Here is a 26,136-nt window from a genome sequence, read left to right on the forward strand (position 1 = left end):
GAAGGGAAGATTGATTGAAAAGGCACCTGTCCAACAGATTGTTGTGGATGAGTGGAATGCACCTCACTCAAGAGAGAAGCAGCAATATGTTTTATTGAGGTAAAATAATAATTTGACAGAGTTCAATAAATTCGATGGAATTTAACAAAGTTTAACAGTGGTTTACCAAGGTTCACTAAGTTTGATGGCAAGGTTCACCTTATTAATTATTGCATGGAAGAAACATACAAAGGAAAATTGAGTTAGAATTGAGTTAGAATGATTCTTACAGAGACTGGAGATGCAAAGGGTAAGGAAGACCCTCCCATTGAGTCACGAGGTTCAGAGTTGACCCCCTTGCTTTCTAAACTCCTTATGGAGCCTAGGTGCGGCTAGGTCCAATCTTAGACTTGGACAACAGTTTATGTCTAATGGAATTATCTCTACAAAGGTTATAATAATATTGAGTAGCTACATGGATTGGTAATGTTTCCTTAGTATTAATTCAGCATGCTATCAGTCACTTACCAGGATCTGTTGCGAGTAAGGGATCTCTCTGCCTTGGACAAGGAAGGATCTCTCAGTCTCGGGTAAGGAATCTCAAACCTTGAGAGGTGTCCTGGCTCAAGGGGAGAGCCACCTGGCATGCAGTCCAGCTGCAATTCAGGGAGAGCTCAAATTGGGCCCATCCTGATATAGAGTGAAGTAGTCGGCTGCTAGTCAATGGCATAGACAAGATAGATGTCTTCATTTTAGCTCTGGTATCTTGTTCTGTACTTTGGTTATCTTGCATTTTTGGGCTTCGAAACCACCTTTAGAAATATTTTTCTGAGGCACCTTCACTCCCTTGTATGTGAGCCAGGAGGTTTCCAGCTCGCAGGTTCAGCACAGGGCATGAGGCCTGTTGCCCCTTACTCAGCCTGAACCAAAGTACAGCTAAGGGCCAAGTGTATCTGTCACACAGATACCTGAAGCAAAAGTTTATTAAGACAAATAAAACCCCCAAGCAACGGAACCATACTGCAGTTATGGCACGTAATACTCATAATGCTTTTTAGCAGAAGTCGTCTCTTCCCAGCAGTGCCAGTGCTGGGCTTTGGCCGGGATTTTGGAGCTGCTCTCTGTGGATTCTTCTCTATGAGGGAGAGGATCCCTTTGCCAGGGGAGTTGTGGCTGGCCCTGTCTGCATTAACAGCAGTAGGAGCAGGCCAGGAGATCAGATTTCAGTTTTACGTGCTTTGTCTACTTAATGTTCTTTGAATTTGAGTTAGCCTCCTCCCTGGACTGACTGTCCTCCCTGTGTGTGTGCTGCAGAGCTCTCTGAAGGAAAGCTGTCCCACTAACCTCTGCTCTTTTCGACTGTTGCTTCAGGAAGTGTCAAATTGTCCTCTTCCCTGTTTCGCAGGGATGATGCTAGCATGTCATTTCCCTGTCAGTAGTGCCTGTGTAAGCCTCTTGTGGGAACAAACTTTATTTCTCTTCCTGCTCACTTGAGTGACCTATGCAACCTGCTGCCTGGATCCCCTCTTTGACTCTTGAGATCAGTGATGTCAGGGGAGATGGGTGTTTTTCACCATCAACTGCTCCAGGAGCGCACCCAAAAGACCAGACTCTCGCCTTCCTGGGCATCCTGTTGTTTGGGGAAGAAGGTGGAAGTAAGAGCTTTCTCTGAAGTTTTGTAGCTGCTTTGTTCTCTGGCCCTGGTGGAGAAGCTTGGTCTAGTAGGATGCCATTGCTCTCGAGACATGACATGAAATGACCAGCAGCAGGCACAGAGCTTTTGTGTGTGAAGAGGCCCAGTCAAGGCCTTGCCATCAGATGGTACAGCATCTCTGTTGTCACTGAATGAAATTTTAGCAGCCCAGACCTTGCGCAAAAGAGTGACTGTCATCTGTAAAGTCTCGTGACCCGTAGTTCCTGCTGCTAGTGGTGAGCTGATGTGGGGTGAGCAATTCCAGTCTGGGTGTAGTTATGATCAAGGTTTCCAAGGCTATCTTCCAAACCTTTTACCTCCATGTTGTGGGAGTTATCAACAAGATAACCCGGGCCTTTGCCCTCTGTGGATCCCCAGGCAGTGCGAGCAGTATTGATTCCAGCCTGGTGCCTGGCCCAGGACCACTGTTAGGTAAACAGTGGGGGCAGCCCTTTGGCAGTCCTGCCAGCTTTGGGCCATGGAAGGGTATTTCCGGGCCATGGCCTCATATCTTGCCTTACTGAGATGGAATGTTCTGCCTGCACAAAAGGTGAGACACGAATACTTCCAGTGCCCTCTGAATCACAGGTGGCTGCTGAAGATGTGGGTGAACCTTTTCTGAGGCTGTAATGTCAGCCTCCCAGATCTTCTTAAAAAAGTTGGAGCACCCAGCATGACCCTCATCTAGGACACTTGTCACAGAGGAACGCCACTGTGATCAGTGGCCGGGAGCAGTCAGAGTGGAATGGGGGAACGAAACTATGTACCATGACTAGTTAGTGTGTGAATGTCTGTGCTGAAGAAAAAGGAGATTCCGATGCTACTCTGGATCTGCTTAACCTGCCCCCCTCGTGTTTGCATGCCTGTGCATGCACACGTGTGCACTCTGTTCCTGGTGGCATTTAAATAAATCATCCCTTTTCATCCCTTTTGATTAGTCTTGACAGCATTTTTGCTGGGCCTCCGACCCTTGGGGCTTCCTCATGTCCAGGTTTGTGCCTGTGACTGCTGTCACGTTCCTTTGAGGAGACCTCATCTGACAGAGTGATTTGCCATTCAGAGGAAGGGGAGTGGGCTTGAGGGGCAGTGTCTCTCTGCTTTGCTGGGGTGGGGAAAGGAAGGCAAGTTTGGTAAGACTTGTATTAGCTGCTGCTGCCTCAAAGGAAGAGGTTGGTGAGGGAAGGCAGTGGTGCCTAGAGTTTTTAGGATGAGGATAGTCAAGGAATATGACAAACCATACAGGTGTCCCATATCCCAAATGTGCCTTTGGGGGATTAGGCTAGGATTATTTTTATTAACATTAACTAGAAGGGCAGAGACCTCCTCTAGAGTTGTGATAACAGAAGAAGTCTTGTCAGTCATCACTAAATGGAGCCTGTTGTTATGCTGTGTCTTCTTGGCCCAACTTAAATACTTGGGTAGAAGCTCTGTGAATTGGGGGGATGTCAGCTGTCAGCCCTAGTGACAGCTTTCCCCTCGCTCTTGCACTTCTGCTGTACCTGCTGGTGTCTGTGATTATGAGGTGGGGACTCTGGATGGAGATGAAGGACTTTGCTGGAGCTGCCACTTCACCAGGCTCTCCGCCCATCTGTCATTGAGCTGAACCAAAACCCTTTGTTGGGCCTTCTCTGAGTCCCTGCGCTAGCCCAGGGTCTCCCTCCTCTCTTCTGTTCTCCCCTCTTAAGTACCCTCTCAGACTAGAGATGCCACAGTGGCTTGGCCTGCTGCTGCCCCTCTGCCTGCAGAAACTTCAGGATAAGATGCCTGGGGTTGGTGAATAGGGGCTGCCTTTGCCTCTGAGACCTCCTCTACATCAGAGGACCTTATGGAGGAGAGGAAAAACAAACAGTTTGGTCCTCACTGTATGGATATGATGCAGGGCTCTGACTAGTTTTCCCAGGTTTGTGAAGACAGATTTCTGCAGCATAGTGGGAGCAGCAGAAGGAGATGGAAGGCAGTATAAACTCATAGACCTATTTTTGCTCCTCCTGTAAGGGACAGGTGAAGTTGAGCTCTGAATAGGATATCCTACTGTGCATGGTGATTACCTCTTTGCTATGGCCAGTGCTGTAGTGCAGGAATCTGTCCTGCGACCTGCTCAAATTTGCAGCATGGGAAGGCAGAGAAGCACAGGGGGAGCAGGAGGAAGGGGAGAGGCAGAGAGCAAAAAGGGAAGGGGCTCCTCCAGAAATATTGATCCCTTGGGTTTTGGGTTGGTTTTGTTTTGGTTTTGTTGGTTGGTTGGTTTTTTGGGTTTGGGTTTTTTTTTTTTTTTTTGCTGGCCCGTGCTGGAGGGAGAGCTAGGTGGGAATATCTGGTAGACTTTGAGGGTATCCCATCAGTAACTGTTGTGAGTCTGCTCTATGCCACACAACAGCCCACCTGGATCAAGGGGTGACCTAGGCCTGTGTGCTTCTGGGGTTGTGCTGCTATGCTGGGGAAGGAGGGGGCCATAGTCAGGGCCTTTGTGGGCTGTGGTAGAATATGCTGTGTGCAGGTGTGGTTGGTCAGCAGGACTGAGCGAGGCTCTTGTACAGGGCAAGGAGCGGAGAGGTGCTTCCTAGTTTAGCTGCTTGCCATATTGTGAGCAACAGCAATCTTCTGCCCTTGTGGAATTGCTTTTAAAGGCATGACAGTCTTCCCAGTCAGACTACTGATGTTTGTTTGGCTCTCTGCAGACCCAAGATCAGCACGCTGTAATTCAGCTTGAAGACTCATGTGCACACATCCTTCTTCCCTAGCAACAGGTATAGAAAAGCAATGTACTTACCTGGGTCAGAATCAGAGGTGTTAATGCAGGAGGTTGCTGGTGTTGGCCATGGGGCAGAATGGATAAAGTGAAGTGTCCATTCCCTGAACATCGATGTTCCCTCATAGGAGTTACCTGCAGGGCCTGGGAATGGGAAGCATAGAGACTGTGCTGTGTTACAGTATCTCCTGTGTGATGACCCTGGCCCCAGCACATGCACATACTGTGGTAGGGGGTAGGGTTGACGATGTGCCCAAAGATCTGTTTGAAGATGTCTGTAGTAAGGGTATGCCTGCCATGTTGCCCACATGTTCTGTGGCCCTTAAGAAGGCAACCTTCATCCCCTTGATCTTTGTGACACCCATCACCAGTCCTCTTGCACTTTCAAGTCAGCAGTCTTGCCTCCTTGGTTGGTTAGCCTCCTCTTGCCACTAGAGAAACCTCGTCCCCCTTTCAGCATTGAGTGGTGGTGTTCCCACACAATTCCAGATGCCACCGTGCTGGGTCTGTGAGCCTGAAGGAGGTTGATTTTTGCCATAGGAAAGGACATTTGGAAGCAATACAATAAAAAATAAAGCTGAAAGAAGTGGTGGCATTCAGCAAAGGTGAGGAAGGCAACAGAAGGCAGGGCAGGTATTGATGAAAGAGAAATGGCACTGAGGCAAGAGAGGCCTCAGTGGAAGTCAAAGTGGATCACAAAGAATTGAGAGCTGGTGGTTAACATCAAATACAAAAGTACATTATTTACAAAAGTGCAAAGGGTGCTACGTAACCCTTTGTTTAGCGTGAGGTATTCCAGGTATTGCATAAATTTGTGACAGTTGAAGAGTCTCCTACTGCTTGGGACATGCTGGAGAGCTTTGTGGAGGTGCAGCCTGCCCATTGCTTTGGATGCTTCCATCACCAGTGGGGTTGAGAGTGACACTCTAGGTGGATCTTCTGATTTGGTTTCATCCAAAGGGAATCTGGCTTGTGCACACCAAAATCATTCTGTGATCCAAGTTGCAGAACCAATAGGGCGTTCCCTTCAAAAGCAGACTGGTGCTGTGGATTAATGTGCTATTTTATATCGATGGAGTCTGTGGCTTCCCTGGTGCCTTTGATGCTGGCTATGGCTAGGGCTCAGTGGTGTTCTTGCTGGACTTCCCTTGTTGCTTTTTCCAGCTTCTCATAGTAGGGGCATGTGCTGGAGGTCTTGCTGGAGTCTTAATTACTTTGAAAGAAGCTATTTTTGTAGCTCATGTGCAGCATGAATTGTCCTGAGAGTGACCTCCCAAGTTGTTTGTTTGAATGTGTCCTTGTGAGTCTTGTGTTTGTGGCCCATGTTAAGGAACCAGCTCTTATCTGCAGGGTGTCTGTGTGGGTCTGCTCAGAGAAGCACATCAGACAGCTCTAGTGCTGAGAAGGGTATGTGAGTGACTCAAATTACAGATGGGTTATAGCTAGCTGCATATTGGCCTTTCAGCGCACAGGTTATATGTGGTCAATTTGACACCCGAGTACTAACAAAAGCCACAAAACAGCTTAATTTGGGCATTGAATAATATAGCAGAAGGGAAGACTGCCAGAGGCAAAACCCAGTTCATTCACAATGCATGTTTCTGGACAAACTTTTCTTGACATGCTTATTCTGGAATTTAATGCATTTTGGAAAAGGGATTATCCAGTTCACAAAAAGTAGACAAATTGTCTAAAAAAAAATTGTCAAGTCAGCTTAGTGGCTTTTAATCCAGGAAATAAGAATAAGTTGGATATGATGTCCCTTCTCCCACAGATGTACTTCTCTTAAGCAAACCCTAATTTTGTTTCTGTTAAGAGTATGTGGGTTTTGTTTTATTTTTAATAACCAGAGAGGGTATACAGCATTTGGTTTCTGTCTTTCAAAGGTTTTGGATGTTTCTGTTGCCTTGCTTTGGGGTACTTTACAATGATAAATATTTTTTTTGTATAGTAGGGGAGGAGCTGGCAACAGTGAGAGAATTTCCATTTTTTGTGAATTTTATGTGGCTAAGAGGAGAGGATTCTTGAATTCAAGCTAGCTATTTCCTCATCTTTAGTTTTCTACAGAAGACTAAACTGAAACCACAGCTGGATAGGAAACATTTTAATCAGAAGGAAAAAAAATAGTTCAAAACTGGGTGAGAGAGTTAGGTGGGTTTGCTCCATTAAAAGCCTTCAGAGCAGCTTGTTTTAAAATTGTGTAAAATTAACGTGAAGTCTTGCTGCCTTCCGTAGTGCAGTAGTGATGCAGTGCAAGGTCTCCAAAGACAAATATACAAGGGTCAGTCTGAGATTGTGGTAATTGAGGCATGTATATTTTTAACTGGGAAAGGCCTATAATTTTTTGAAAATACATACTTTTACCTTGTGGCAAGTTGTAGACTCAGGTGATTTGCACTGTATGAAAGTAGTAATAACCTGCTGCTGACCAAACTTACTAAATTGTTATTAGTGTGTGTGTCGAGATGTTTCTGGTATAATTTTGTACTCCAGAGTCCGTCAGCTGTCTGTTGTTTACCCTGGGATCGGAGAGCTGTCAATGTGTAGGTAATGCCAGTTGGAAAAATACTTGGAGGGTATGGCTGAGTGATGAGACATGTCTGTCTTCTAGGTAGGAAATATCTGGAAGGAAGACAGAGAGTCCTTCAAAGTCAGAGGAGAGAGGAGTTTCAAGTTTATATAGAGGTAAGTATTTTACCAGTATCTTCCCATCTCCCCCCCCCCCTCCCTTTTGCTATTTTCATGAGTATGTTAAGAGATCTAGTATAACTCAAAAAATCTAAAATAACTGTGAGCAGGTAACAGGTATCTTTCTTGAGCAGGAAATTCAAATGCTGTTAGCTTCAAAATACAAGTTATCTTCCAGTTTTTGTGGATGTAAGACCCGGTCTTAAATTACTTTATTTCCTCTTTTAATGAAAGTTTACTACAACTAGGAGAAGCTTCCTTGACATAGTTATGCTTTTCCTGTCTATCTGAAGTATCTCTTCCCATACAAATAACCCATACCTTTGATAACCTGTATCCTGCCCTTGAAAAGAATAATTTGCACAAGATCAGAGGCACGAGGCTATTGGCATAGTATAAACACGTTGGAGGTAACAGGGCAGGGGTCTTCAGGGCAAGAAGGTGACAGCTATAAGGAAACACAACAAGGAAGAAATTAGTAGTCTTTTATTGCCTGAATGTTTATATGACCTGAGCTGCCACTGTTGCTGCTGACCTGAGGTTTTGTTGAAGTATGGTGTGTCCTGGAGTTGGGGGTGGTGGGTTTGTTTTAACAGCTAACCCACAAGCAGTCTTGAGTTTTTTTGGGGGTTCCATAATTAGAAATACTTCAAGGTGGCAGTTTTTAAGCATAGGGCTGAAGTGTTGCATCTAAGCAGAATGACAAAAGATTATGCTGAGGAGTGTGCTTTCTGGGTTGGTTGGTTGGTTTGTTTGTTTTTAAGCACCTCTTTGAAACTGAGGAAACATTATTCTGTGTACACTCCTAACCCTTAGACTTGTATGGTTGAATGGGTGGTGTGATGTACTTGTTGCACTGCTCATGTAGCTAAGATTCATAAAGCAGACTTTCCAGTAGAATATATTTTCTGGTAATGCTTCATCAGAGATCATGCTTTTTTTTAGATAACTTTTTTTAGAACTCAGGTGCTAAAAATATCCACTTGCATTGACGTCTGTCTTTTTTTTTTTTCCCTTTAAAAGAGACCTTTTGGATATTTAGCAAGACACTTCATATCTGCTCAGAATCATTTTGGCTGCAGTGATTTCGAGGGAGAGACAAGTCAGCTGATCTTAGGAAATAGCTTATCTTAGTTTGATTTAAGAGTGCAATGTGGGAATAGAGCAGATGCCAAGGAAGAGACTTGATGTGGGTAATGGCATGAGAAGTTGGTTTAATTACTGCAGCTGTAGAAGCTGGGCATTTGCAGTCTCAGATATTAGAAGACTGCTCAGCTCTTGCATTTATAAAAAAAAAAAAAAAAGAAAAAGAAAAAGATACTAAATAGCTCAATCAAACCTTAAGATATATATAATGGATCTTGCTGAAAAGATGGTCCCTTGATAGGAAAGCTGCTTGTACTGAATGGCTTCAGTTACAGTCCAGGATATAGTAATTCTGGCATGCTTTTAAGTGTGAGATGAGGGAATGAATAATCTTCGAAAAGATCTCTAATCTTAGAAGCTGCGATTTTCGTAGTGGGAGAATGATTTACTTGAAATGGATTTTGAAGTAACTCTCAATTTGCAGATGATCTGCTGCGGACACGATTCCTTGTGCATCGTTAGCTGCTGATTACATTCTGAATAGTCCTTTGAGATCTGTGTTGCGAAAATGAACTGGTGAATCAGTTGGCATGTTTAAAACAGTTTAAGATTTGACTATTACTTCGGTGCCCTGTCATGCAGGACTTCAATATTTAATAATTTGGTGCCACACTCCTTTATTTACAAACTATGCACACATTTTGGTACCTAGAAACATTGAGATCAGTCCAAGCAAGTGTGTGCTACCCACAGTCTGGTGCTGTCAGAAGTGGGTGGTGTGATGCATGGGGAGGAAGGGGTCAGGGCTTTTTGGCATCTCACAGGTTGTACAGCATTGGGCAGGCGCTGGCTTACAGCAGGTGGAGCAGACCATTCCTGCAGCCCACCAGGCGTTTCAGAGTCATGACTGCGTGCCCCCTCCCAGCCGAACCCTCCTGTTCTCCACCGATGAGCTGGGAGCACATCATGCCACCTTCCCCATGGCGTTGCTGCGGCTGCTCCTCCCTTTGAACTTAATAACAGGTCAGATCTAAATCACAGTTTAGACACAAAAATATCTGGCACCTGCTTCAGTCACGCTGACCCGGGGTGAGCTGGGGCCCTGCTGCTGCCCATGCCAGCCCCGGGGCTGGCGTGTGCGAGAGCGGTCTGGTGAGGTTTTCTCTGCCTGTTACAGGTGGAGCAGCCCCAGCTGCGGGGAGGACAACCCCTTGGCAGGGTCGTTGGCTGGACTCCTGCAAGATTAATAAAACACCCATGCTGTGTCACCCTTTGATCGCAGGTATCTTCCGTCTCCTCAGCCGCGTGCTCTTCTATTTGACTTGGGTTTTTTCCTCTGCTTTTAACCTCTAATGTACCTCTGTAATTCACTCTCTTGCTGTGTTTGATCAAGACCAAGCTAGGACAATGTAAAGATAGTGCATAGTCTTAGGAATTACATTGTTATTTTAGGTTACAATTAGCTCAAGCTTCATCAGGCTTCTGAGAATCTATTACTTCTGTATATTTCTGATTAATTAAAAATCCTATTAAGGCGGTATTAAAAAACTTTCCTTGTGTAAACAAGGGAAAAAAGACATTAGTTCAAAGGTCCAGTGCACAGGTTCTCCAGAGAAGATAAGCTAGGCATTCTCTGCCTTGGCAGTCAGCTCTGAAGGCTTTTTTTTTTTTATTTTATTGTTGGCCACTGTTGCTTGGAAAGGAGTATGTGGAACATCTATAATTTTTTCTGAGATCCTGAAGAGCTGATGCATCCAAAATTATCACCTAGTTCACTGCAAAATGGCTTCACCCATAACAAAGAAGAATTTTTTTTTTCTCAGGATACAGGTGTACTTAACTGTTCTTTACTTGTTTATGCTACTGAATGAGATAGGATAGCAAATGTGGCTAGTTTCACTGTTGCCTGTTCAGATCTTAGCTGCAGCCGTACAGAATTTTAAAGCTCTCTAACAGGCTTTTACTTTCTGAATGCAGAATGCTAAGGGTTTTGAGCAGGGAGTAAACTTTTAATTAGTTCAAGTGCTTTATAATAGACTTTATTTCTAAAATGCTATTCACGTTCATTAAAGTTCTTAACTAGATTGCCATTCTAGATCCTTTTAATTTCACTTGTATTTGAATTATGAATAGTGAATAAACAGAATTATGTGCAGTTAGTTTAGTCTACCCAGGGGGAGTAAAATAACTACTGAGGAGGAGGATCCCTCAGCTACAAACAACTGCCACGCAGGTTTGTGCCCAGTGCTAGGATGTGGCCGTCTCCTGGGGTTTGCTGGTGCTAGCACTGATAGCAGTAGGTGCTTTGCAAACAACTTGGAAGCTTGAAGGATCTCCAGCATTAAGGCAGAGGTAGACAACAGTGAGGCAGATGAGGGACAGTGCTGGAAAATATTTTTAGCCAAGCCTGCTTGACTCATGACCCTGGTGGCGTCTCTTGCTGAAATGGACTTAATGTGGACAGGGAAGGGGTGTGTATGGGTGAGCTCAAGGAGATGACGTGAGTCTGGCATGCTGGGCACACGCAGGTTGCTGGGAGTTTTAATCCTGATGTGACTAACACTTCATATACACATTTTTGTTTTGGAACCTTACAAATTCGAGGCCCATAAAGGAAAGGTATTTCTGCCAAAGACTTGCTGCAATTCTCAAATCCCACGACATAACTTCTTCCTATTAACTTTGTCTGTGAATTCATAAGAAAATAATTGATTTGGAGTACCTGGAAAGTCTGCTTGTGGAAGATCAGAGCATGAAAGTTAACGGCTTGTGGAAGATCAGAGCATGAAAGTTAATGATCAATTGCTTCTCGTTAGTGGGTAAAGAATTGTGTTTTGGGATTTTTTTTATTTTCCTGACTGAAGGCCATTGAAAGACCTGCAGCTCTAAAAGTTACCTATAAATCTATTGCACACCAAAAAAACCATCAGAGCAATGGGAGAGAAAAGCTGCGCGATGGAGGCTTCCCCCTGAATGCAGTGCGGGGACCCTCAGCCCCAGGGTTTGGGACAGGGCACAAGATGGAGGCAGTGGAGGAGCACTGTAGTGAAAGGAATGTGCTGCTATAAAGGTCAGCCAGAGGAAATCAGCAGAGGGTGTTTGAAACTGTTTTGGGGGTTTTTTTTAGGACTTGAAAAGTAAAAGGAGGGAAATTAGGAAATTAAGCTTATTGCTTGCCCTGCAGATCATTCCTTTGTATGTTTTTCACACTCACTCCACAGCAGGTCTCTCTCTATAATATTTAGGTGTTGAATACAGGACCTAACTATCCTTGTTTCTGTGAAGGCAATTCTTTATGTAGCTCTGTGTTAGGCAGAATTACCATAAACATTTTCTATAATGGGCATATTCTAAGCAAAAGACTATTCCAGTGTTTAAAAGAAAAAAAAAAAACAAAACACCACACTGGAATTACTCTGAACATGACAGACTTATGTTATACATTGTGGTAGGAAAAACTTAAGTTTACAATTAAATAGCTGTTTACAAAAATAATTTTAGATCCTGTTTCAGATCCTACTTCTTCCCAGAAGCCAGTTTGGGAAATTCTTTTATAAAGCATGGATGAGCTTGCATCAACATTCAAGATTTATTCACAATTTAAATTTCATTAATAAACCCAACTAAAACCCGAGCATTCCCAAAGACAAGGAAATGCAGAAACCTTGCCTGAGCCTACTCAAATTCCCCTCTTACACTTATTCTTTTATGCTGTTTTTTATCTAGGCCTTTAGTCGGGGTTAAGTCATGGCAAAACCTCAGGGGTAACTAGTCTCTAAGAAATTGCAGATAAATTATTAGATTTCTTGGGAGTAAACCTGTTTGGACTGTAACTGGGGTAACATTTCCCAGGACAGGGCACACTTAACTCGGTTCAAAGATGTTCTGCCCTAGTTGTTTCGGGCAGCTGTGGTTTTTCCAGCTTATGCAATTTCATATGGCGATGGTTTCCTTCCCTATATGTCACATTTGAAGCTAGGAGTGAGATGAAAGCTTTCCAACTAAGCACTATAGTACTATACAGACATCTGAGACTTGCTGAGGACTTACCCTGTTTCTGGTCTCAAGTATCAGAAGCCTTATAACATCTTTAACCAAGAATAATTCAACCTCTTCAAACTGGGCCAGGATTGTCTACCAAGTCTTGCTGCAATGATCTCAGACGTTGCTTGCTCCTCCAGATGTTACCAGCCATTGGCACTGCAGAGAGGACTATGTGCAGGTGCTTCAGCCCCAGCAGTTCACAGCTGGAAAATCCTGGTGGAGTTTGCTGCCTTTAAAAAAAAAAAATAATAAGAGAGTCATGGCAAGAACCCACCTTCATCAGGGGTTTAAACTAACACAAGTTGTGAATTGGAGCAACTAAGGTGCAGGCTATGAAGGTGTTCCAGTTATGAAGCAGTAATCCCTAGCAGAAGGCTGGGATGGGCAAGAGGGTGCAGTAATGTTTTGGGCTGCCACAGCTGAACCTGCTGGAGGATGTTTATCCATCAGAGCCCTGGCTCCATAGAAGGCTATGGACAGAATTAGATGTAACTGGTCTTCTGCTGGTGCTCAAGTTCTCTCTTGATGAGAGAACAGAGAACTTTGCAGAGTTATGAGGCCACAGATACATTCATCCACTTAATTCTTGCTTATCTGTTTACCATCTTACAAAGAGAGGCTCAAAACTGAAGGGTTTGGTTGCAAGTTGCAATGGACAATTAAATGCTTTGTTTGCTGCAGAAGTCTAATTTCCATCTTGATAAGGGAGAGAGTCTGTCTGTTGTTGGTCCATCCAGGTCAGTAGTCTGGCTTATAATGGATGCCTTACAAAAGGATTTACAGTCATCATAATGACTGCTATTTGCTCTGTCATATCGTCCTCATTTACATTTCATTAATAATTCTGGTCCCTCTCTTTTGAGTCTGCTTATGCCACCTATAACAGCCATGGCAAGAAGGTTCACAGTTCAGTTATGCATTATGGGGGAGAGGGGGGGACAGGACACATGACACTTCTGATTTGTTTGTTGTAAACCCCTCATAATTTATTGACATTCTCCTAGTTTTTCCTACTATAAGTGAAGACCTCTTTTTCTGAAAGCACTTTCAGAGTCAATCACTTCCAATTATCATTAGGGAAGCATTTAGTTTTTAGGGGCTCTCTTTCTAAGAGATGATGGGCACAGTAGTAGGATGGTGGCAGGAATTAATTTCCTGAAGCCATTCTGTTAACATCAGTATGATTCTATAAGACATTGAGAGGTTTGCCATGAAACCAGTTTTACCATCTAGGGAGAAAGTTAACTTGTCATTATAAACACATTATCAAGTCTTTTTGTTTTCACTTTCTTTTTTAACTGCCATTCCTCTGTCAACATCAGGATATTATATGGAAGATGATCTTCAGGGAATGGACTGAGTTAGGGGTCAAGCAGATAATCAGGAGATGCAAAGATATTGATACTTCCTATGGTGAGGAAGGAAACTGACCAGAAAATGGATTCAGTAGTTTTAATAAATTATTTAAAAAAAAAAAAAGACACAAAGGAATGAAATGTTCCACTTGGGAGATGATGCTGAAGACAGAGTTGTATATGTCCACTTTTGAGTCTTATATGTCCTAAATGTTGGAGCACTGAGAATATTTTCAAAGCTGTGCTATCAAAATAGCTAATGGAAACATGGTTTTGGAGGTTATCATATTGAATTCAATCCAAGGTACCATGCAAGAGGGAAGCTGTGTAAGTGCATGGGCATGCATTTCTATTTAATTGGAGGACTTTTTTTTGAAATGGAAAAATATGTATGTACTTAAATGTGACTCTTTTATCCTCAATGTACTGCCTAAATCTGTTTGTTCAATCTTAGAAGACATCAGAAAAGCAATTTGATACAACTTGCAGTTTCCAGTTCATGTGTTTTATACTTTTTTTTTTTAAATGGGGAAGATGAGGATCCTAAATGGGAAGAGCTGCTCGCCCTTTCTTTAGGGCTCAAGTACCTCTTATGCAGGCACCGGTACAATAAACAGTGTCAGACCAAAACTTGCTTTCAAATCCTGTTCTCTTGTATAACGCTGTTGTGCTTCAGTATCGAACCAGAAATTACTCTCCTACCAGTTTCAGTGTTTCATTCTGGGAACTTTGACCTCAGTTTTGTCAGTTTTAGTAAAATGTCTGCATGAGAGATGCTATACACAGGCAGTGAAAAGGCAAAGATCTCTTTGATACGCCATGAAGGCAGTGTTCAAGAATTGCTTCAAGACCAGAGAACGTGCTTGTTCCAAGAAGCAGCTTGGCTTGAATGATGCGATTTGTTGAACTGTGGCATGCTCCGTTGCATCTGTTCCACAGATCTCTTTCTTGTGGGATATTGGGAAGTAGGATTAGATACTGTTCATGGCTTGCTGAGCTTCTTTAATGCACGCTTTTTATTGCCATAGTTGCATTGTGAGGATTTTAATGTAAACAAAATGGCTAACATTATTATTTTAAGTTAGGCGATATTTGTTTGCCTTTTAGATATGCAGAAAGATTACAGTAACTATTTACAGTTTCCCCTATAAATCCGCTTCCCCCCACCCTGTAACTTGCACACCATGTACCGCCTTCCTTCACCAGCACTGAGAACTGAACCAGCTGCTTTTGGTGATAGTTTCGTAGACCCTGCAATGAATGTTTAGATGGGACAGCTACAAAAATGGTTGGAGCTATAGAAAGCAGGTAGTATGTCGTAAGGTCATTCTCATGACAAGGGCCTCCTTAAGCATGTAGGTTTATCGTCACCAAAAGCTTCTCCCAGAGCTTTATTGTTCTGATAGGCTCCAGCCTAAACTTACTCCTGGCCAGTTGATACTTGTTTGTTCTGGTATCAGCAGCCTTTTTTGGGCTCATATGGTTTATTTCCCTTCCTAGTGGTTATCTTTACTGTCTTAGAGGGAGCAATTACATCCCCTGTAAATCCCCCTGCATCCCTCTGCTGTGCATGCTGGTCTCCGTGCATGCTGTCAGTGCTGGAAATCCTCCTTCACTTTCCTGTGTTTCTAGTGCCTCCTTTTTGAACATGTGCAGCCTCTCTTGTGCAGTATTCCAGACGGGATCTTAGCAGTGCCTCCTGTGTACTTCCCTGTACTTCCTGTCTCCGTTGGAAACGCTTCTCTGGATACATCCTAGGATTGCATGTGCATTTTTTCACAGCTGCATCTGGGTGGTGACTCACAGCCATTTTGCGCTAGGATGGGCTAGCACATCCAGGCCCTTCTACTCCAGGCAGTGATCATCCTTCAGTGTCTAGCTGGGGCTTTTTTATTTTATAGATGTGATTTGTGCATTATGTATTAGTGACTTTCATCCCACTCTTATGGCTCCAGTCTTTAAGGTCGTGGTGCCTGTTGTATAACGACTCAATACACCTTCGTGTTCAAATTGCTTTCCGACTTTGTCATCAGCTGCCATAATTACTTTTTTGTAAGCCATTAATCAGTTAAAAATGAAGCAGAAGACTGATTGTTGGGCTTTGTTTGGTGTTTCCATTAGTAACTTCCAAGGTGTCTGCAGGTTTTTCTTCCCATGCTGTCTGTCATCATCTCTTTTGGGCAGGATCTTTACTGGTGTCACAGTTCCTCTACCGGTCTCCAACTCTACATATGTAATGCAATACCACATGATAAAGTGTTAAATAATGTTTGTTGAAAATCCAGAAAGCTGAGACTTACTTATATTTATTTTGAGTTATTCCCCTTCAGCAAACCTGTTGTGTCCTGATCTCTTTGCAGCTGTAGGACTTTCTTCTTTGTTGTCAGTCTTTGCTGAAATGAGTTCTGTAGCTTTTCTTCTATGCAGCAAGTCAAACTGGATCATAAAAGTACTGGCATTAAAGTTTTGAATTGAATCTACATCTTCTGCATTTATAGAGGTAGTTCTCTATTGGTTTGAATATGGTTGAATTTAATTGAGTGTTGAGCAGTTGTGTGTGTTGTTTTTGTTGGACAATTTTGAAGACAAAGAGTTGCAAAAAGTGGTGTATGTTTTTAAAATGCTTGCCTGGTCATCTGTTTTTCTTCTGTCTAATGGCAGTGGTGGAAGATGATACCCTTTGTTCCAAAAAACAGCACATGTGTTTTGACATAAAACTAGCCTTGGGCAATGTGCCAGCCCAGATGGACTGGCAGCTAGTGATGCCATTAACCCTATACAGACCTAAAGCTGAGCTAGATGGGTAGTAGCTAGCTGAATGGCTAACTGGCATTTCCTAGTATGGGTTGGTTTCAACAGCATGCTTACACAAATTTGTCTGAAGTAGGTTGGAATTGAGCAGTTTTCAAATGGTATGATATCCAGGGTATGAACCTACATGCCTGGTCTTTATTTATGTTCTTCTGATAACACTGTCACAGAAGTCTTTGTTAAGTGTCCGAGTGATTGAGTACTGGTTACATCCTGTAGCAGATACCTGCTGGGCATCCTAATAGACACGTACGTTTTCCTGTAGACCTTACATCCTGGTTAAAATAAGTTGTAAAGGAAGTGATTTGTGCGAGAAGAACATTTTTTTGCTGTTATGGCCTTAAACTTTGCTAAAGGTAGTGGTGGGTTAAAGAAATGCTTTGTATTAGTTTTTGTGATACATCTGACTAGTTGGGCAGATGTTTGAAGAATATTTTTTCTTTTTTTATTTTTAAGGAAAAACAGGTTTGCAGTTTGGTAAATCTGAGATTCTTTGGGGGTTTTCTTTTTTTTTTTTTAAGTTTGATTTGTAGATTTCTGCACGAAACGTTCATGGCATAAGGCTTGTGAAATTAGATAAAACGCTTTAAACAAGCCACCTCTGGGTAAAGTACATCTCTAATTACTGAGACTAAATTATGTGGAAAGTGAGCTTGTGTCTGAAGTAAATCTTCAGTTCAGTAATCTAAAATTAAATAATGATTAACTTAATTGCTTCAGGATCATAAAAACCGCTCTTAATAAAATATAGGGATTAAGTGTGTGTTTTGGGAATGGATAATTGCTTCTGCTTCATTTTCAATAACTTCTATCAAGACAAGGTTTGTAGGTAAAAGAAATACCTTTTGTTATGCTGATTAGTAAAGCTAGGAAAAGTAGGCTAGTTCTTGAGTATGCAAGCCCTTTCTCTGTTCTGAATAGAAGCTGCAATTTCACTCCTAAATATAAATTGAGAACACTTGCCTTTAATTTTGTAGATACGTGCCAGTTAGACCCTCTGAAAGCTATAGTAGTTGGTATCTGTGGAGCAGAGTGTAATACTAGTACATGGGAAGAGAGATTAAGTAGGGTTTTTTTTCCCCACAAAAAAGAGAAAGATGGGTAATTTTAATAAGAAGAGTTTGAGTTAAAGAATTTGTGACCTGGGTCAACAGCTGCATGTTGTTTGCATTGTATTTTGCTTCTAAACAAAATATTTTTACCTTCATTCATTGAAGAATGTCTTTTTTGCTTATAGGCAAATGAGAAAGCAAATCTCTTGAAACATAAACAGTGGTACTTCCCTGGAGGGAGGAGATGGGAATTCTGCTGTTGCTCTGAGTGTTGCCAGGTGCCAGAAGTGGTCCCCAGTGGTGGTGGTAAGAAAGAAATCTTCCCCCACATTTCTGTATTTGCGTTTTGTCTGTAGCAATAAGATGCTTTTAGCAAAAAATGGGGGTGCAAATCCTGTTCTTTTCATAGAGCTGTATGAATTGCTGGGAGAGGCGTCAAAAGTCTCCCACTCAGAGGATTTTCATTTAGGGACGAAACCAGTGCTTCAGCTTGTTGCTTGCTGTAGTGTTTGCTCCTGTTCTCTCATGTATGCTCTATCTGTTGGTAATCATTGCAGCAAAGACTTAACCACAAATAAACCTCCAGAGAACTCTAGAAATACTTAACTATGGAAGTGGAAAGCTGATGAGATCCCTCTGACACAGCAATAGGACAGGGTTTTTCTAGGACAAGATCTTAAAACCCCGGAGTGGTTAGTGTCAGATGTTGACATTTTAATGATGATTTCTGATACCCTGCCCCTCCATGGGCTATTAGTAGCTTTTTTTATAGGAAAGTAATTTAATCTTGGTGATTTTGCAAAGACCCAGAGGTCTGCTTTAGTATTCTATAAACTTTCAAGGTCTATTATGGGACAAGTAGTTTCCTAAGAAACTTTCATTTCTGTGAGATATTTCTCAAAGCTCTGATTCACAGGGCAGTATATACTGGATTGGCCGTAGTCAGTGTTCAGGGCATATATTCTGACCCCATGCAAAGTTACATCCCTTTTGAAGATGTATATTGTCTTGCTACAGAGGAAATTAAAGCATTTATCCCAGATCATATTAGGTGGGCAAATAACCACCTTCTGCAAGCCCCAAATATTCTTGGATGAAAATTTGGCCCCCAAAAATTAGTTATTGCAGCTGAATCTGGTTAATGCTGACCATCTGCAACTTTGGTGGGTGGAGGGAGACCCAGTAGGTTGACTCATGAAAGTAGACTTGTTACAGTGTCATGGTGACCAACTACTTTCAAAACCGGTTCTGCAAAATGCTTTTGCCCGGGCTTGTTGCCATTGGTGTAAGAGCAATGCCTCAGAAATACACGAAAGCCTGTTTTTATGTGTTTGCTGTTTTGTAGCATATTTTTCAGCTTGCATGGCTGCAATTTTTGCTGTTCTTTATGTGTAAGGCCCGAAAAGGCCATCAATGTGCATGTTACTGAGAAGCTAAAATATTCTTGGAGGGCAGGATTTTATGAATTGTGTACAGCTCTTGAATTTTCAAGTTCTGTTTCTGTTTGGAGAAGAGAGAACTTGGGCTTCTTGTACCCAGCCCTGCAGGCTGCCAAGCCTGGTGCTTGTGCCCCTTGTGTAGTGTGTGCCTGGGTGTCTTATCTCGGGTCGCTAGAACCTGCAAGGAGGAATAATCTAGAAATGAAATGTTCTGAATGAAGTGAATGGCCATGCTGGAAGCTGCATGGGTTGAATAATCCCATGAATAATTCCTTCAGCCTTCACCTTCTTGATTGTTCAGATAAATCGGGAGCGGGTCCATAGATATTAATATGGATTAGAGAAATTGTACTGAGAGCTTTTCAGTGTCCCGGTGGATGCTTCTGCAGAACAAATTTCTATTTCATGAACCAAAGCACAACTGGTACCAAAAGGCACACAGTCAAGGAGGTGAGGGACTGAATTATGGGGAGGCCAAATTACGATAGTGTTTGCCATAGCAGCCATCCCCTCCTGTGGGGGTTTATGCATAGGCAGAGGCCCTGTAGGTATCATCTGCTGCTATTGTCCTTATTGTGTGTCTTCATGAGGGGATTTATCTTTCTCAGACTTGCCAGTGTTACAATTTGTAACAATTGTTGGAAGATTCAATTTTCATATAAATTTAGTTGGGGGCCACAGAGAGGGGGAAAAAAAAAAACTTTGCAAAGTGCTTGTGGACATAAATATCCAGCAGGCTAGACCAAAAAGCAGCTCACAAAAGCAGTCATGGCAGTCACAATTTCAAGAATTTTCTATAGTTCAAGCAAGGAGAAATGTGAAGTACATCGGAAAACCAGTTACATTCTCTGCTTTCATATTTAACTTACCAATGTGGAGGCTGTGGTAACAGGCTATTTCAAAGCCCGTAAGACAGAGGCCTCTTTGCTGGCAGGCTGATGTTCTGAAAATCTGCTACCAGAGATATGATCCCTGCTGTTAGTCTGGTGCTGTGTGGTTTTTAAGCTAAGAGTCAATTTTGTACAACATGCAGAAGTAATATTCTCTCCTATCTGTTTTTAATAGATAGCACACTGAGTTGGGACACTATGAAAATGAAAAAGGACTAGTTTTCCTTGGTAGTCTAGAAACACTCAAGGAGGTCTGGGTGTGTTAGGTGCGTTATAGCATGGAGCACTCTTCTGCAGGGTGGAAGGTGTTGCTCTGAACTCTTTCAGGATGGGGCGAATATTGTTTCCATGTCCTTCACTTCAGTATGTCTCATCTAACTACTGAGCCCACATATAAGAGGTGGGCACCAGAAGATCAGCTCTCCTTGTTGTGACTTTTATTTGGAAGAAGTGAGCATGACAACTGTGTTTTGTGACATACTTGGTCCTCTCAATCTTTGAAAACACTCAGACTGCACCCCAGTAAGCTTTGTTCCCCAGAAAGCTTAGGCAAAGAGCAGCCTTGTCGGACAGTGCTGGCTACGCTTGTGCCTGGGACCCAGCGCTGTTCACCCCTGCCAGGGTGGTCACTGCTCTGGGCTGGCACAGGGACCATTTCTAGCTGGTGGGATCAGCTGGTGCAAATCAAGGACCAAGGACCTATAAACTGGATCTCCTAGGGATATTTATTTTGAGAAGAAAAAAATAATCCAAACTAAAAGTGCTTTATAAGAAGCTATAATGGCATCTATTCTTGCTCTTTTGTAATTGTTTTGAAAATGCCAATGTTGCTGTGGGAGCAATTGTTTTCACATGTTTTTTAAGTTGTGAAGGCCACACATTCAGGACCTTTGACAGTATCTTCCAAAGCAGCAGAAAGTACAGATGGGAATACGCATGCTGTCGGAGCATGTGTTTCAGGATGATATTATTATGCCTTACCAGCAAGGCCAGTTTGGTATCAAGGGTTCATTTGCGCAATCTCTGCACCTGTGTCCCCCTCTTAAGAGTCTCCCTTTCCAATTTGGTTGTCCTGTTCAAGTTTAACGGGACAAGTAGCCTGATGTGCAAGAGAAGCTCGGCCTGAGACCAAGGAGTTGGAGATCACACAACCAAATACATTTGTGATTGAAAACGCCTGGCAAACAAAGGACACCTCTCTCAAAACAGAACAAGCCTTGCTCCTGCCATGATGTAGGAAGAACAACAGAGAGAAGGAAGCTCAGTGTGGTGTAAGCTGGTGATGCAGCTGCTGGGCTGTTGTGGCAACTGCTGGTGCCGTACCGTGGCAGAGAACTGGTGTACATGTTGGAACTGGCTGGGTGAACAGCAGCCAGCCACGAGCATGGGCCTGGCTGCGGTGGCTTGTTTTGCAGGTCCCTTCTGGATGGCTGTCAGGGCAGATACTCCTTGCCCCGGCTTTGTGAGCTTTTGCCTTCTTCAGTCAGAAATCATCTGGGTACTTCGGGTCTCTTATTGCAAGATGGGAGCAAAAGACCGAAGCATCTCCTCGTGTGGTTCTTTTTCCTGGACTGAAGGTTTAGCAATGCCACTTTTTATTGTCACATGTGCCCCAGAAGGAAAAAATCTTCACTGTTTGTGACTGTGGACAAGTGTAGTGCTGGGATGTTTGGTAACATAAACTTACAGCCTAGTTGCAGGTGCTACTGTGTTAAGGCTGTTCATCCCTCTGTGCCTACCACTACCAATTTCTCAGCTTTACTAGGTTAATTGTTCCCTAAGTGAGTCTACCCAAATTACCTATTTGCTAAAAAATTCTAAACAAAAATTAAAAAACCAAACAAACAAAAAAACAAACCAAACCCCCCCCTGGTTTAGCTTAAGATATATCTTGTTGGTACAGATCTGGGATGAGTAATAGCTGTAAAAGCAGTTACACAAGCAAACCTCAGGACATGCTGACCTTAAGCATGAGTTAAGAGCGAGCCTTTAGCAGTGCCTGGGAGTAGGGACTTGTGAACAGTCAGTCAAACCAGGCATGGGATAAGCTCCCAGTCGCCTGGAAGTAATGAACTTAGTTACAGAAAAATACTTCTTATTAATGCAGTGAAGTTTCAATTATTACAGGTTTTTCCAAAATCTGGCTGCTTATAGTAAAGGTAAAAGGAGATTAAATAGAATGAATCAAAAGAAGTAATTCATGTTTCATGGGCTTGAAAGTAAACAGCACAGACTGCAGACTCAAGAGGCAATTATACATTGCTGAGTAAATAGCATGAAGGTTCTTGTTATATGTCTTGATTGGAGAAATATTGATTCTTTTAGATTAGTTCTGGTAATTAGACCAGTCTGCTTGTTTGTTATTTTAAATGAAGCTAGCCTGGTTTGCTAGATTCGTTGTCTATGAATGTGTTTTATATTAACACATTGCATTGAACTGCAGGCAGTTTTTAATATCCTTGAATATCTGATTTTTTTGGCATATAGTTGCAGACGAGCTAAGGATTATTCTGGCAGATAAAAATGAATCATAAGAGCATAAATGCTGCTTCTCAAACCATGACTCGGCCTGACTGAGGAGCTTTTGAAGAGCAGTGCCAAGCTAGCAGCGGTGACATCCAGAATTTGAGTATGGCACATAGGCTCTTTTGAATATGAGGCTTTGCTACAATAAACACCTCTGTTTACTAATTAGCTTCTGATTTTTCAAATGATGGGGAGCAACTTTTGCCTTGGCAGTCCAACTATTCTGAAATGCTGTGAGGCCCAAGAGAAATGGATGCCCACTTTTATACTACAGTTTCACATTTTGCATTTCTTTCAGTGCTTTATAACTGTGCCAGGTAACAGAAAACAACCTCTGCTCCAGTTGTCTTGTGTGTCTCTGACAGAAGTGGAAACAATGCAGTGGAACGTACAGAGATGTAGAAATTTCCATGTGGGCAGCTGCCCACCTGGCTCAGGTTAGGTCACTGAGAAATCTCCCATGGTCAGATTATTATCAGTACCATGGCACCTGTAGGACTGAGGAAGTACTCAGTGTCAGAATTATTTTAATGTCCTTTTGTCTAGGTCCAGTCAGAGCTAGTTCACATGAGACAATGATAAAAAGAGCAGAGAGCATCTGTGAAAACCCCCGTGCTTTTGCTGTCAGTTGTGGAGCAGCCTTCATGCAAAGTAGCTGTCTGAATTTTGCTGGTGCAAGCCAGGCATGCATTTCTAGTGGGCTAGTCATTTCAAGGATCCCTGCAGCCTTCAGTAAAAGGATATTTAGGTCACCTCCCTCTCAAACATTGCATTAAAAGGCTACTGTTCAGAAGAAGCTGAACAAGTGAAACTGAATCGCGACAACGCTAACCAGTCCTGGATTTCTGATCCTTGTTGGCAGCATCTTTCAAAGACTGTGTGTGTTACCATAGAAGGGTCCCCTGCTCTGCAGAATTCAGAATGATTTGAATTAACTATATATGCTACAAGAGGCTTATTTAGCAATAGGATGCCAAGCTACCAGGAGATGGAAGATCTTAAGAACTGGGGAGAGCTGTAGATGTTTCTTTTCAGGTCTTTCTGTCATGTGGATTTAAAAATAGGCTGTTTGCAGAGTGGCTGGCCTTCAGTTTCCCAGCTGAGTGGCTGACAACAGCCTGAACTTTAACAGCATACAGACTTTCCACTTCTAAGTTAATTTTTTGAATGAGTGGGATACTGTATTTATAAAGTGTTCTGGTTGTAATTTATAAAGATTTCACCATGTGCAAAAGCACACGTTCATGCGCATGCAGTTCATCTTTGCGTTCAAAGTATGATCTTCAAATTTGTGTGGCAGAGAAGAGCTTTTTCTTTTTGTGGTGGTTTGTTTGGGGCTTTGGGGTTTTTTGTTGTTGTTCAGGGTGGGTTTTTTTCCATTTACCCTGAAAAGATTGCGTGGTGTGTGGCTGCTGCCAGTATTGGTATTCAGGCCAGAAGGGGCTGGTGTAATCTTGTCTGAAAACACAGAACAAAAAACTTTGTCCGGCATGTATTTGTTTTTGCTATCAGTCTGCTTGATAGCCTGCTCTATCTTTTCAGAAAGATACCTGCTTTTGTGTATATGCAAAAAGAGATCTGACCACAAGGATAATTATGAATTCAGACTGATAACAGCCTTGTGAAGTATTTGTCAGTGAAATAACCCAAAAGAAGTATAGCCGTTGTGTTCAGGTAGGAACACGCTGCTGATAGCAGCCGAGGTGACAGGAGAGAGTTGGATCCCGTACAAGGAAGAAGGGGGTGATGGGGACCCCTGTACAGCTCTCCCTTTCTTGCTTTCTTACCCTTTGGGTTGTGAATAGCAGACTGCACGCAGCACTGTACGAAGCAGCATTGCACTAAACATCCTCCTCCGCAGGATCAAGTTCCCTGGTGCAATTCACGCTGCCAATTCAGCTTGCGTGAACCGACTGAAGAACTGTTTGGGTTTTGTACCTGTTGGTTTTCCAAGCCACACTTTTCACCTAATATTCCTTCCCGACTGGAAAACAATAGGGTTTTCTCTTAAGCTGCCCTGATAACAGTCAGTCACCCAGCAGAACACCTACTGCTTCTGGTTTTAGGATTTTTACTTCTTTCTCTCTCTCTTCCCCCTGTGATGGAGATCATCCACACCCAGATACTTCAGAACAGTGGCTTTCGTCTTCCCTCCCCCTCCACACGGCCCCCACCTCCCTCCCAGGTCGAACCCTGGAAGATTAGCTGGTGGAAGCGTAGACTTCCTATAAAGAAATATCTAGAGGAGGTATCTTTGTCCATGTGACAAATGTCAGTCTGGTGGCAGTAGGCTGGTTGGTCTTTCTGACTTGTCAAGAAGGCTGGGGACTGTAAAGTTACAAATGAGTGGCATACATCTGCTTCTCGGCTATCTTTTAGAGCAGCCTTTCTGCATTGCTGGTAAGCTGTGAGCAGTTAGCAGTTTGGAGGTACATTTGTAGGGGGAAATAATTCAAATGTTCTTCTGGGGAATTTCTGGATTTAGTATAGCAGAGCACTTGCAGGGGAAAACTTTCCTGCTGTCTCTCCTCGGTGTTGCAGCTGTGACAGCGTGTGGATAGCTCTGGTGTCATCTGGGGCCTTTGCTTTATGTGTTATTCATTTACTTATTTAATAATCATCATAACAACGAATAATTGTATTTATTTAAGCTTTTCCATCCTGGCAGTTCAGATTGTGGTGGCAAACACTGGAACAGAAGCATGAAGCGTAATAAGCGAGCGAAGCCAATGTGCCGAGTCTTGCGTCTCCTAGCCTCCTCCCAGGAGGGGGTAGGAGGAAGGTGGTGGGTTTGCTACCGGACAGCCCCGAGAGCCTGCCTGCTCCTGCCAGTGCGCTTGCACTGGTGATCATGCGTTACTGTGGATGCAATCATAGAATAAATCATATTGCTCCTCTTTTGCAGAAGGTAGTGTTTTGTACCTAAAACTTAAAGCAGCTCAGCAATTCTCAAAAGACAGACTTTCAATTTCTTCCTAATTAGTATGCAGTACTTCAGAGAAAAGCTTTGAACTTGGGTAGGGGCTTGTAGGCATGCATACGGTGTTTGCTGAGACTTTGTTTAGCAGCAGTCAGAAGCTTCTCCGTGTTCAGCCACAGCACATTTGCATGTTGACAGATATCTCCTCTTGGCTCTCTTTGTTTCTTATGTTTAGGGTTGATTTTTTTTGGCATAATTTTCCATCCAGAAAGCAAAGTATATCATTCTTCTTATAACACTTATCTCAGATGATTGCAGATGAGACTTTTTTGTTTATCCTTTATTTTGCATCCCTGTTTTAACAAATAAGGAAACTGTGCCACAAAGCATTTTCCAGATTCACACGATCTATCTAGAAGGAGATGGGTCCCTAGGTTCACAGCTCGGTGCGTAGATGCACTTACACTCCTGAAATTTCTTTTGTAGTTTATTTTTATCTGAATAAAAAGCATGAATTCCCGTTGGCTTGAAAATTCGACCACTCCGAGTGAAGAGGAGCATTTTGTGTAGTCTTAAGAGATGAGTAGACACTACTGAGGTTTTTCTTAATCATCAGAGACTAAGATTGGCAACATTATATAATTACATAACATTGATCTATTTTATACGAGGCCTATTACTCAAATCATTTTGTACTAATAGGGCTTCTGTTAGATAACTCCTTTTCTGTTTGTTATGTAAGGGCTGGTATTATAGAATCACTGTTTGAATACCAGCACTATAATTTTAGAATTGCTTTTATAATAGAAATACCAAATAAGCCTTGCTCCAAATATAGGCAGTTATTGCAATATCCTAATTAATTTTTTTTTTCAGACGAGGCCTCTTGATAATTGCTACTTTG

At 42.6% G+C, this 26,136-nt stretch overlaps 1 protein-coding gene across 9 annotated transcripts in view; it reads left to right on the plus strand.

The window, feature by feature from the left end:
* Nucleotides 1-26,136, plus strand: part of AGPAT3 (1-acylglycerol-3-phosphate O-acyltransferase 3) — a 107,549-nt gene that overhangs the window by 27,215 nt on the left and 54,198 nt on the right. For 2 of the 9 annotated variants that reach the window (XM_075519721.1, XM_075519677.1), the window contains 2 exons: nt 7,033-7,106; nt 17,643-17,763. The exons of 3 other annotated variants lie outside the window; for them this stretch is intronic. The gene's annotated coding sequence lies outside the window, so the exon portion shown is untranslated. Of the gene's footprint in view, nt 1-7,032; nt 7,107-9,372; nt 9,478-17,642; nt 17,764-26,136 lie in introns of all 9 variants that reach the window. 4 more of the 9 variants (XM_075519684.1, XM_075519713.1, XM_075519693.1 and 1 more) reach the window with 4 other exon arrangements.

The sequence above is a fragment of the Mycteria americana genome, chromosome 1 (genome assembly GCF_035582795.1).
Source record: "Mycteria americana isolate JAX WOST 10 ecotype Jacksonville Zoo and Gardens chromosome 1, USCA_MyAme_1.0, whole genome shotgun sequence".
Classification (NCBI taxonomy): Eukaryota; Metazoa; Chordata; class Aves; order Ciconiiformes; family Ciconiidae; genus Mycteria; species Mycteria americana.